General features: G+C 35.1%; 1 protein-coding gene across 1 annotated transcript in view; it reads left to right on the forward strand.

The window, feature by feature from the left end:
• Window positions 1-7030: 7030 nt before the first annotated feature.
• Window positions 7031-12630, forward strand: part of LOC127947472 (A-kinase anchor protein 13) — an 81213-nt gene continuing 75613 nt past the window's right edge. Inside the window, exon 1 of the mRNA XM_052544622.1 lies at window positions 7031-7410. The gene's annotated coding sequence lies outside the window, so the exon portion shown is untranslated. The remainder of the gene's footprint in view (window positions 7411-12630) is intronic.

Raw genomic sequence — 12630 nt, forward strand, 5'->3', positions numbered from 1 at the left:
ACAGCTAAAGTTAGTAGTGTTGCCACTTTTAGTTAGTTAGTCTCCAAAACCGGTGTTTGCATCAGAGAAGATTATTAGCACAAAAAGAGAAAAGAATAGAGCAATAGATCAGATTTGTCTCATATGGATAATCAACCATGTTCTTGCAGTATTTCTGCACCAACCTACTGCATAATAAATTTGAAACCTGCTATGATGAACACAGTCATGAAGCATTTATATGATGCAGGGGGAGAGATTTCTGCCTAATATAATATGGTGCTCGAGCAAGTTCAGTGTGAATCGAATGCTTCCTCTATGTGTTCTTCCCCTGCAGTGCCCTGTGGTCCACCCTGCTGGGCCGTCATTATAAAGAGTGGATGTCCCGCACAGGAAAGGGAAAAGCTCACTAATCCCACACCACATAATTCTGCTTGCAAGAGGATTAGGGTCAGATGTTGGACACAGCCCACGACCAGATTAAAATCATACACCCTTGCCCACCCCTCATCTTCATCATCATCATAATCACTGCCCTGTACTCTGGAATGAACCAAAACAAGGAACTCTCTGAGGTTGGGAAAACACACCATATGTTGTCAGGTCAATCGAGTGATTGTGTTGTTTCTGAGCCAAAGCCTTGTCTATTTCTGCTTGGGTGGAAGTGAACAATTTCTCCATCCATGTGAAGAAGACAGGAACATCGCAGGTTGAGATGCCTCTTGAGACATCTTTGGCAAGATAAGAGTTTTAAACAATCTTCACATTCATAAAGTCAAACAACAGAAAAAAAAAAAAAAAGGTAACATGAACTATGGAAAATACTTAAAAGTATTTCTTAAATCTCAGACATTTAATGTTAATTCATCATTTACTCATACATTATTCAAATAAAAAGTTGTTTTTACCTGTTAATATAATTTTAATGGACCTGAGCTCATGTGAATTACCAATGAACTTTTGTATTTTTATTAACTAACGTTAACAAAGATGAAAAAATACTGTAACATATGTGTTGCAAATCGTTAGCTAATGCAGTAACTAATGTTAAAATGATATTCTACCTAAAAAATTAAATTCAGTCATCATTTAGTTGTCATCATTGTTTTAAACCTGTATTTATGTGTGAAATAAAATATTTTGAAGATGGGTAACTATATATGGTTGTGTGTGTGTGTGTGTGTGTGTGTATAATTTCTATAGATCTAAAAAAAATTATGGATAAATAAAAAATAAGACACTAAAATCAACGATTTTAAATGCCATTGAAAGCATAATTGCTATTTTTAAAAAATTTACATCAAATTTCAGATTTTAAAAAGATTACACTTCCATTTTGAACTTATACAATGAGCAAAAAAAAAAAAAAAAATCTATAATATTGCCACATAACTGATATGATACTGATACGATGCATCCCTTAATGTATTAACTACTATGTAACATATAAGCAATTACTTGATAATTACTTGATAATCACCTATCTAAGACCCAAAGCAAAGCAAATTTTCCTTGCAGTGCCACAGAATTATGAATTTGGTGCAAACATTTAATTTGTGATACAGATACTTATAGGAAACACTGGCTCTGTATTTTGCAGAATCATTGTGCTTATATTTCCACCCTGCTTAAGTACTTTTCTGGCTCAGAAACGACATACCTTGTCCATCACTTAGAAACGATAGGCCAAGGACTGCCTGAATGCAGAATATAAGCATTAGCTAGAATTGAACTAGAATTAGATTTTTTTTGGGACACACAAATCAGTCTACGGCACATAGTTTCCTTAGTGAATCAGTAAACGTGAAACCTCATATGCTGATTACAACTTCCATCAGCTCTGCCTCAGAGAGCCAGTGATTGGCTGCTGCTCAAACTAGGCTCCCACCCTCTCTGAGAAAAAACTGGGCTGCTGGGATTTTTATTGTTGGTATTTGGCGGCTCGAGTGCGAATGGACGTTTGGTATCCCTCATCAGCAGACTAGTTGACTTACATTAATCAACCCAGGCCAGCCATCAGTGAGCTCTGGAGTAGCTCATCATTAAAGTCTAAAAAGGTCTAAGAAGAGACCCCCAGTCCCCCATTAAATATAAATCAGAATGAATCTAGCAGTGAGTGCTTTGCCGAAGCTCTCATCTGCTCTGGACGACCCAGCAATAAAAAACCAGTGATAAATTGCACGAGTGAAAACAAGGTGCTGAGATTCACTGCAGCGAGGGACTTCAGAGCAGTTAGCCATTACAGTTTCTTAATAGAACAATTCACTATGAAGTCCAACACCACCAATCAATTGGTGTAGATTAGAATGGGTCTTTGTTTATATCATGTGGCTGAATAATAAAGGAAATATAATCACATATATATCACAGCATATCAAATGTTGCTCTTTATAATTCTGTACTGCTGGATTCACAGCCTGTCATCACATTTCTGCCTATAATTATTTCCCAGAACTGTCTGACACCTGTCTCAAAAGAAAATATTTGCTGTTTTGTGGATTTTAGTCCATATCTGTCAGCTTTGAGGTTATTGATATGCTAGTGTACACCTAAAAGTTGGCAAAATGTATATTTAGCACATATGCTAATTTGAAATGTATACATTGTTTTCCGGTAATGTCTGAAAATAAAATGTGTTCAAAAGATTGGTGTTGGTACACACACACACACACACACACACACACACACACACACACATATATATATATATATATATATATATATATATATATATATATATATATATATATATATATATTAATTTTAAAGAACCATTTTCTATTTTAATATATTTTGGCTATATTATATAATTGTGAAAATAATAAAATAAAAATAAAAATAAATGTGTGTATATATATATATATATATATATATATATATATATATATATATATATATATATATATATATATATATATATATATATATATATATATAATTTTTTTTTTTTTTTTTTTTTTTTACAATTATTAATGTCCAAAACAGTTGTGCTGCTTAATAATTTTGTGGAAACCGTGGTACATTTTATTTCTCAAGCTTCTTTGATGAACAACAGTTTGAAGAACAGTTTTTATTTAAAACAGAAACCCTTTCTAACATTCTCCATGTCTCTATTGTCACTTTTGGTCAATTTAATGCATCGGTTCTGAATAAAAGTGTTCGTTTAAAAATATCTTGTTTAGAAATGGCATATACACATTTTTATACAATAAATACTCCTGACTAATCACATCGCCTCTTCCCATAATACAATTGGTCAAATAGTTTTGCTAAGCTGTCACCTAAACTGTTTTCTAAAATTGATTTGCTAATTCCAGAAAAAAAAAAATTCTGTTTCAGTATGTCAGTACAGACATTTGACTAACCATTTCATATGGTGTAACTATAATGTCTTTCTTTTGAAAAATACTTTATACTGCTATTCATATCACCAAGCCTATTATGCTTTAAATGCAGAATTTATAGAAAACACAAATGATACCTGGCAACCCACAGAGAGGCCAGGAGGATGCATGTGGGGGTGGATTCTCTTTTCAAACAACTGAATAAAGGCACGGCTGCTGAATAAACAAACCACAGAGGTGATGTCTCGGCCGCCTTTGCTCTCTTGAAGCAGGCAGCAGATAAGCACGTCATCCTGGATGTCCAATTATCGTATACTTCCGCGTGCATTCAGATGCATTTCTCGCTAAGAACTTGTTTTTCCAGTGAAACCAAATTTACATCCAGCTTTCTTTGGTTAAAATCTGTTTCCATGAATGCTACTTATTGTCAAAACAACATCTCCATACACGCCCACGTGACTTTTATTCACAATACAGTCATTATGTTGACCATGTCCCGTGCACTCTGTCAAAAACTCGGTTTTAGCATGCATTGTTGCAACATTCACCAGTAATTCAATCATCAGTCTTTGTTATTATAGACAACACTTAGTGGGATTTAACCTGCTCAAGTCTGGTAAATTCTACTAATGAGAGATCTGACATTTAGCAAACTCTCGAGTCTTGTATCACTTCTGCCTTTGGTGTCTCAGTTGGAGCCCGTGGCAGAAAGGTCAGGCTCATCTCTTTGAGCGATCGCCTGGCTGAGTGACTGTGGCTCCGATTGGAAAGGTGTTGATGATGTATGAAATAGATCCGGACTTACCTGGTCCACGTCTGGACTGACTTGGGGGCTCACAAACATCACACAGGCTCATCAGTCAGACTTGAACAGTCTTTGTTTAGCTGCCTTCCAATGGCCTTGTACAATAATACATCTGACACAAAGGCAAAAAAAAAGAATTTCAGTGCAATAAATAAAAAAAAATAAAGTAGTTTAGATAATCATACTGACATTGTAAACGAAAGAGAGATTAATAATCAGAAATATTAATATTATCCTAATTATATATATATATATATATATATATATATATGGTATATGTGGTAGAGAAGTGTGTTGTCAAGCGGGGTAAAGTTGGGTAAAAATGGAAGGTAAAAATTGATGGCTTGCTAAATGCATAAATTTAATTTAATATGTACACTTTGAACTATATAAATATTCAAAGGTTTTAGAAAAAAGATTATAACTACTTTTATTCAGAAATGGCACATTCAATTGCAAAAATAACTGTAAAGACATTTATAATGTTACAAAAGACTGTTCTATAAAATTTCTATTCAACGAATAATCTTGAAAAACTAAATGTACCACAGTTTTCACAAAAATATTAAGCGGCAGAACTGTTTTCAACATTCATAATCATACTAAATGTTTCTTGAGGAGCAAATCTGCATTTTAGAATAGTTTCTGAAGGATCATGTGCCTCTGAAGACTTGTGTTGTGTGCTGGAAATTCAGCTTTGCCATCACAGGAATGAATTATATTTTAAAATATATTAAAATAATAAGCAGTTGTTTTAAACTATAATAATATTTAATTATTTCATTAATTAATTAAACAATTAATTATTTAATTAATAAAATTACCTTTTTTTTTACTCATTTAAATGCAGATTTGGTAAATATAAGAGAATTAAAAAATAAAAACAAAGAAATAGTCTTTATAAAACAAACACACATAGTTTTCTATATATTCAAATGCATAAAAAAATAACCCTTGTGGAAAAATCTATCCTTGATGTCATGCCACAGGTGTGTCCACCCCATAAAAATGAATTTCATGAAAAAAAAAAAAAATCGCACTGACTAAAGTAAATATTCTTTAACTAATATTGTATAAATATTATTCAAATGATACTTAAAACACATTTGCATCTAAAAGTCCTTAGAGCACAATAATTTGTTAGTTGCCTGAATCTCTTTGCACTAGTAACTTGCTCAGGCAACTTAGAAAATGTAAAAAAAAACCTCTACCTGTTGGTGAAATCTTTATCACAGAAGATGTTCCTTTTGGTTTGTACTGAGGGGTTCTGGTCCAACAGAATGATGCAGAAAGAGGGGGAGAGAGGGAGAAAGTGAAGGAGAGAGGAGGGGGCTGGCCATGGAGTTCCTTGATGCAGTCTGTGCAAGGACTGAATGCTAATCAGACCGAGGCCTTTCCCCATGCTTACAGCAGTGCACATGCATCTTATCAGCCCCTGCAATGATACACACAGACATACAGCCGCACACACACACATTACAGATCAAGGTCCTAGGACCCTTATTAATAACACAAAAAAATTGCTTTATTTATGATGTGAAAACACACTAAATAACCCAGCCTACATGCATTTATGAACATTTTATAGACAAACAAATGCATATGCATTGATTCCCCCTGGGGACTGGATTGATCGTCTGTCATCACCGCTGCAGCAGCTCTGGAGGCAGATCTGTTAAATGATCATTTAAAGGGTAAATCACACTTGCCTGAGTAAAATCTTTTCTGAATGGTGGAGGCATAGGCTGCTGCCAGCAGCTAAATAATTCAACAATACTGATGACTACAGTCCACAAGCTTTGCCTGGCATTTGTCATTCAAAATGAGAGCATGCAACAAGAGATGGAGATCATGATGCTTTGTCTGCACACTTTCCTTTTAAAGAATCATGATAAATAAATAAATAAAAATATCTGAATATTTATGTGTCTTTAGAAAACCTATATAACTGTGTTTATATTATTTGCTTTGTTATGATCACTATAAATGTACATTGTTTTTGATAGATTTTTTAGTTTTTTAGAAACCCCTCCAAATATTATTATTATCACTACTACCACTAGTCTAATAGTATATTCTACATAAATAAATCATCTTATATTTTTCTAACGATCAAAACATATTGATGTGGGAGTTGTGTGGGCAGGAAAGACTAAATAGTGTCCTCTGTTGGTCAGATGAAATACTACAGGGACGCATATTTATTTATTTATTTAGTTATTTATTTTGGACACATTTTGGGACTGATCTCCCAAACATTATTAAAATAATGAATCCACGTGAGAAATCTGAAACAGTGTTCAAAGCAATGTAAATTAGAACAACGGAGAACAACTATGAATAATTTATAAGTTTTCTCATCCTGTTTAACATTATGGCTTAGGTTTTATGTCGCTCTTATTTATTTAACCCAAGACAAACCATAGAGAGAAAGAGAGATAGACAGACAGATAGATACAGAAGAAAATCTATAGAATAAATAAATACCTTGTATAGATTTCGAAATTACCCCAGTTGTAATATTTTGACTGTCCACACGAGGTCAGTCTTATTCATTGTACAACTTTACATTGGGCATTGATTGGATATGTTTCAATATGAAACATGAGACAAAAATATTTTTGACTGCTTGGCTTCTTAGACAGCCATCGCTTTTAAATATCAAATAATAAAACAGATAAAAGCATTTAAATGGCACTGGACCTACACTAAAACCTAAAACAATAGTCATATACTTTCAATAACAGGCCAATATCAGCATCCATGCACGTTTACACTCCTTCAAGAGCGAGAAATGGCTTTTGAACAAAGGTTCTATTCAAGATCGTTGAATGAATAAACAGTCAAGCATGCAGACTCAGTCAGGATTTGTAAGAGACACCTCACTGACTGCTTGGTCCCGCCCAACGAGACACGCGGACTAGAAGAATAGAAGTTGCTACAGTGTAATAAGTGATTTGTGTCTCTCTATTCTGAGACCGTTTTACCTTCGTCTAAAACCCGCAGCGCAGAATTAAAGTTCCAAAATTGTAACACGCGGTTTGTTTTGATACATTTGAGAACGTTTTTGCTCCAGTCAAACGCCATAGCGCAGCACTGTAACAAAGTAGTTTGTCTCGCGACGGTCATTGTGCAACCAGTGGAATAGAAGGAGAACTCGGAGTGTTTGCTGTAACCAGCCTAAACAGTCCCGAGGAGACGATTTTGGATGGTGTTTTGTGAGCGTTCAAAGGGAATGAGAGTAAACGAGGGAAGCACGCTTTGAGCACTGAAGCGTTCGAGGTAAGAGAGCCTTGAATTTCTACCAGAATAGCTGAGAAGTCATTGTAACGTGATGGGACCGGTTCGCCTGGTGTCGAAGTTTTTTTTTTTTGCTTTGGGTGCAGATAATGTTTATTATGTTTTATTTGAGTCATTATAACGTCTGCAGCTAGATGTTATGTTAACCCCCTGCTGGTAGATCCACTCTGTGTGGATTGGAAGGAACATGAGAACTGGTTTCTGGTTGATCCCAGCCAGGTCATTTTTACGTAAACGCTTTTTTTATGATTGGGTGAAAAAAGGTCTAGATGCTTAACACGTGATATTGTATTTACAGTATGTTTCTAAATGAACGAAGATACTTTTCCTCGACGGTATACTGATTTTGTTCACTTATAAATATTACTGTTATTATTGTATATCAAATTCAGAAAATTCCTATGTATATATTTCGAGAAGTTAGTATATTGTTTAGGCTGCTTACGGAACTAAATAGTTAAAATCTGACATTTCGTCACAATAGTCACACTACATATAATTTTTTTTTTTTTTTTTTTTAAATATGAATCATAACATTGTACTGCATGTAAATACAGTTATTGTCTAGTCCACCAACTTCCATGTCCCAGAAAGTAGCTTGACGACCAGCTGGTGGTTTCAGACGAATTAGAAAACTAACTATCATGTTCCAAAACATATTGATCAGTGAATTGTATATTTTAATTAAAATATTTTTTATGTACATATTTTTATATTTACTATTTATTTATTTATTTAATGTATAGTTGTTCAAATATTGATGTAAAAATTTGATGTATTTTTGTTTTGTTCTTTAGTCAGTTAATTTATTTTGTCTCTGTTCTGATCTTGAAAGGAATATGTTTTTATAATTACACTAAATAAACTAGTTCAACAAACTGTTTGAAATCGACACTACTGGGTGGCAGGTGTCTTTAGGACAAACATGTATTTGATGTATTTGAACTCACCTCAGCAGTGTGTTTATATCAATAGTCTGGTTTGAACGTCTGCTGTTTGTCTAATCACTCTGTAGCCTGATTTAGAAGGTGTTCACATTCAACCTGAGCCTTTCCTCTTCAAAGTTGTCAAATTCAAAGAAGTTATCTCGTCAGATTACGGGACTTGACTATCTATCTGTCATTTGTTGTTAGTGTATCTGAGTTGAAGGAAACCATAGCCTGTGGAAACGACAGAATCCAAGACCGAGACAGAGTAGGCTGTTAGTAAACATAAGATTTTGCCCTGCATTTTGTTATTAGAAATATGCTTTTTTGTGTGTGTTTCCCAGACTCCACAGTCCTAGATTGTTGTTCTTGCGTCTAGAAGCAGTGGTTTTCAATTTGTTTTACTTCAGGACTTGTATTAGACATCAATTACTACCATACATTATTGCATAAAAAGTTAACAAAAAAATCTTAGCATTTGAGATTTTTTATTTTTTATGTTATCATGAAATACAAGCTTATTTATTCTATTATAGTAACTATGCATGATAGTTGTTTTATTATTTGCATTTAGCATTGTCCGTCACTTACCAGTTGAGAACTGATCTAAAGTATTCTGTATGCTGCACTTTTACTCCTTTTGGATTTGCTTGTGGAAATCTTGCTTTCACTGGCCAGATCTAAAATCTAATAACCTTGCTGATTTTCTAATTTCCTCCGTACTCTCAAGGTATTTGCCACCTTAATGAACCACACGTGAAAACTGGAATACAGAAAATAATAATAATAGTAATGGCAGTTAAAGTTTTTATTGTTGATCCAAATTTCAGGCGTGCGTCTTTCTCGAAATGCAGTTTCCAAACAGTGAAAGTGTCCGCTAGCGATTCTGGAGAAGAAATCCAAGAGGGTTCATCTGTATCCCATTACAGAGAATGCAGTTTTAGCTTCTTTTCTGGAAGAGGTTTTCTGTCGAGATCAGTGATGAGTTGACTGATTAGAATTCTTGGGGGATCGATCATTTAGGAAAGATTGCACCGTAGTATCACTCATAATGTAATCTTTGTTGGTGGTCATCATTGACCAAAAAGCTTAGTTTTGCATAATGGTTCCAACTTGGCTCATTTCTTTATTTTTGGTCTGTGCATGGTGTGTGGTATGTGCTTTATTCTGAAGTACATTTTTACTTTCAGATTCTGCATATAGAACTGAATATTTTAAAAGCCTCTAGCAGCTCTCACTGTACTTTGCCTTCCAGTCAATAGTTTGAAGGAATATTACACATTCAATATAAGTTAAGCTGTAACTCCAGTATCTAGACACAGAAAATATTTTCAATACTTCCCCTAGGGTGTTTTTTTTTTTTTTTTGTTATTGTGGTTTTTAAAAGTCACGTACAATTGCAGTCACGTACAGGTTCAGGCAGTAAAACATGAATACACACTATATTTACAGTATAGCCACAAAACATAATACATTTCAACAGGAAACAAATATAAAAGAAGCACAATAAAGTATTTAAATGTATATCCAATCTTTCAGCTATATTGTCATGACAGTATAGTGATAGTCTAATCTGTATTGAACCTGGAACACTTCTAGACAAATGGAATGATCTGTTCTCTATGACACAGTATGGTTTCTCCAAATTGTATTTGGAGAAACAGGTCAAGAGAGTCCTATTCGCCACATTTTAGTAATCAAAAGAGCTCCATGGTTACACGCAGATCCCAGGAAGCCCAATCCTCCCAACGGAGGCTGTAGGTTTCAATGTTTTCCAGACGTGCGAAGGATTGTGCTGATGTGGAATCAATAGAAATCTAATATAAACCCAGTCTTTCTGAATGTAGCAGGTCTGCTAATCTTTCAGTTGATTCTTAGTTTTTGAGCACTTGCAGACTATAGAAGTGTTTTTCCAGTTCGGTTGAGTGTGTCCGTCAGCGACTGATATCACGTAAGTCTCCTGGGCCTCCTGCTTTTTAATAAAAGCAGCCAGGCATACAGAAACGGTGGCTGTGTTCTCTGATTCAGCACATACTTGAGAAAAGTCCAGCATTTTAGACTCAACTAGTAGATTTTTAACAACAAGACTGTTCCCATGAACATCCGTTGATTGACCAGAAATGCCAGATATTTTGTTTGCTAAAGGAAGAGCTGCTTGTTACGGCTGAATCGCATGTACAGCATGCTGTTTCAGTTTTGAACAATGAAGAACGTCATCGGTTAGAAGAAGAGATTTATTGGTTTTAGCAGTCAGCAGAAGTAGCTAATGTTCTTGTAGTTTGTTTATGGAAAGAAACGGTCACATTTTATTAAGTGTTTCATCCGGATTCTCTTGCAGTGCTGTGGAAAACCATACAAATGTTTCAGAGTCACATTTTGCCGTGCAACTCTTTTTATGTGTATTGAACAAAACATCAAGATTCGGTTTTTGACTCCACAAATGTAACATGATTTAGCTTTAGAAAGACACTTTTGTTGTGACTTTTCCGGTAGAGTCCTAGCCACAGTTCACCGTGCCTGAAAGAATCGAAACAAGAGACTTGTTGTTGTTCTACAGTAAAGGCGTTATGTAATTTCTCGGCAAAGAAGAACTAGTCGGTCTCTCAGCTGTAACCAAAGATTGAAAGTGCCTCATTAGTGTAAATCTGAGGATGCCTGACATGTGCAGGAAGCACAGTGTTTCTTTAAGAGTGCATGTGTGTGTGTGTGTGTGTGTACGTGCTATCAAGACTATTAGCGAGGCTCTTCTCTTTGTCGTCGTACACCTGCCAAGTGACCTGACTCTCCCCTTTCTGTGTGACATCATATCGTTTATCTTCTACCTACCCTGAGGTCCTCCATGCATGATGACTTTTGTGGAATTGGGTTACTTGCTAGCACCAGACACACACATCGTTAGAGTCAACTTGAACTCAAAATGTAGCTTGTTTGCTAAGTTTTCAACACATGTTCCTAGCCTTACTTTGCATGATTCCTCAGTGCACATTATTCCAAAGCAAACGCCTGTGTATCACAACTTAAATCTAATAACTTGCTCAGACTTTTAAACAATCTTTCTTTGGCTCATTGTCACCTTGGATGGATTATAATGATTAGTTAACATTATATCCCATGCAAAAGGATGCCAGCTAAAGAAAACATGTTTCAAAGTTTAGGCATTGTAATTTATTCGTAAAGCATTTTTCACAATATACATTGTTCCAAAGCAGCTTTACATAAATATGTATTTTCTTAATGTCTTCGTGCCTTATATGTGGCATTTAGAAGATTAGAGTGGGGCAATGATATATTTTACATGATGCAATGATATAAGCAATCAATCGGCTGAGATTTGATATACTGTTTATACCCCCCATGTGATTATATTGTATTTATATGGATCAAGTTGGACATGCTTATATCCAACTTTTTTTTATAATGAGCTGGCTGATAATATAGTTACATATATGATATTAACAATAAAGCAGTTGAGAATCTAAATTGTAGGCTACTGCTATAGGCAATGCAGTTCTGAATAAACCTTGCCAACATTTAACTTGTAATGTAAGTTTACGGCAAATTATAAATAAAATAAAAATGTCAAGATGCTCTAGGTTTCCCATTGATCAGTCCAGTGCTGTAGAAGTATCTCAGCTGTGCTTCATTCCCTCTGTTGGTTGCTGACAGCCAGCTATATGCATTGAAACAACAGGCCTAGGTGTCTGCAGTGAAACTGGGTCATCAGCTGTGCGGCTGGATATGACCGTCTGCAAACTTTTGTGCAGGCTTGGCTTAGTGTTCTTCATGCAAACATGCACCTCTTTGTAAGAGCACACATCTGCAGTTTTAACGATGATGTGCATCTGGACGGTTTCCTGTGAGGACTCGAGCACTTTGCAGGCTGTTGCTGCTGTTCCCGTTACTTTCTGGCTCATTAATACAGTCGGTTATGGTGACTGGAGAGATTATTGCAAATTTGAAAGGCAGCGCCTACTGGGAATGTTGATGTTTATCGCGGTGGTGCTACGCAAATCCACGCCTTAGGTTTTTCTTTTTTATTATCAAGTATCTTTCGGTGTTCATTGTAGATGTTGAACTTGTTAAAAAGAACAGAAGGCTTTTTAGCCGTTTTTTCATGTGGCATCTGACATCAAGGTTCAGATTCTGGATAAGGAATGAGATTGTAAACAAAAGTCTTTATAGGTTTTTTTTGTATTGCCTTTTTTTTGTGAGTGTCTATTTATCGCTGGATTTCTTTGTTCATTGTCATCAGTCAAAATGTCCATGTTTGAGTTTG

The sequence above is a fragment of the Carassius gibelio genome, chromosome A25, assembly GCF_023724105.1.
Source record: "Carassius gibelio isolate Cgi1373 ecotype wild population from Czech Republic chromosome A25, carGib1.2-hapl.c, whole genome shotgun sequence".
Taxonomy (NCBI): domain Eukaryota; kingdom Metazoa; phylum Chordata; class Actinopteri; order Cypriniformes; family Cyprinidae; genus Carassius; species Carassius gibelio.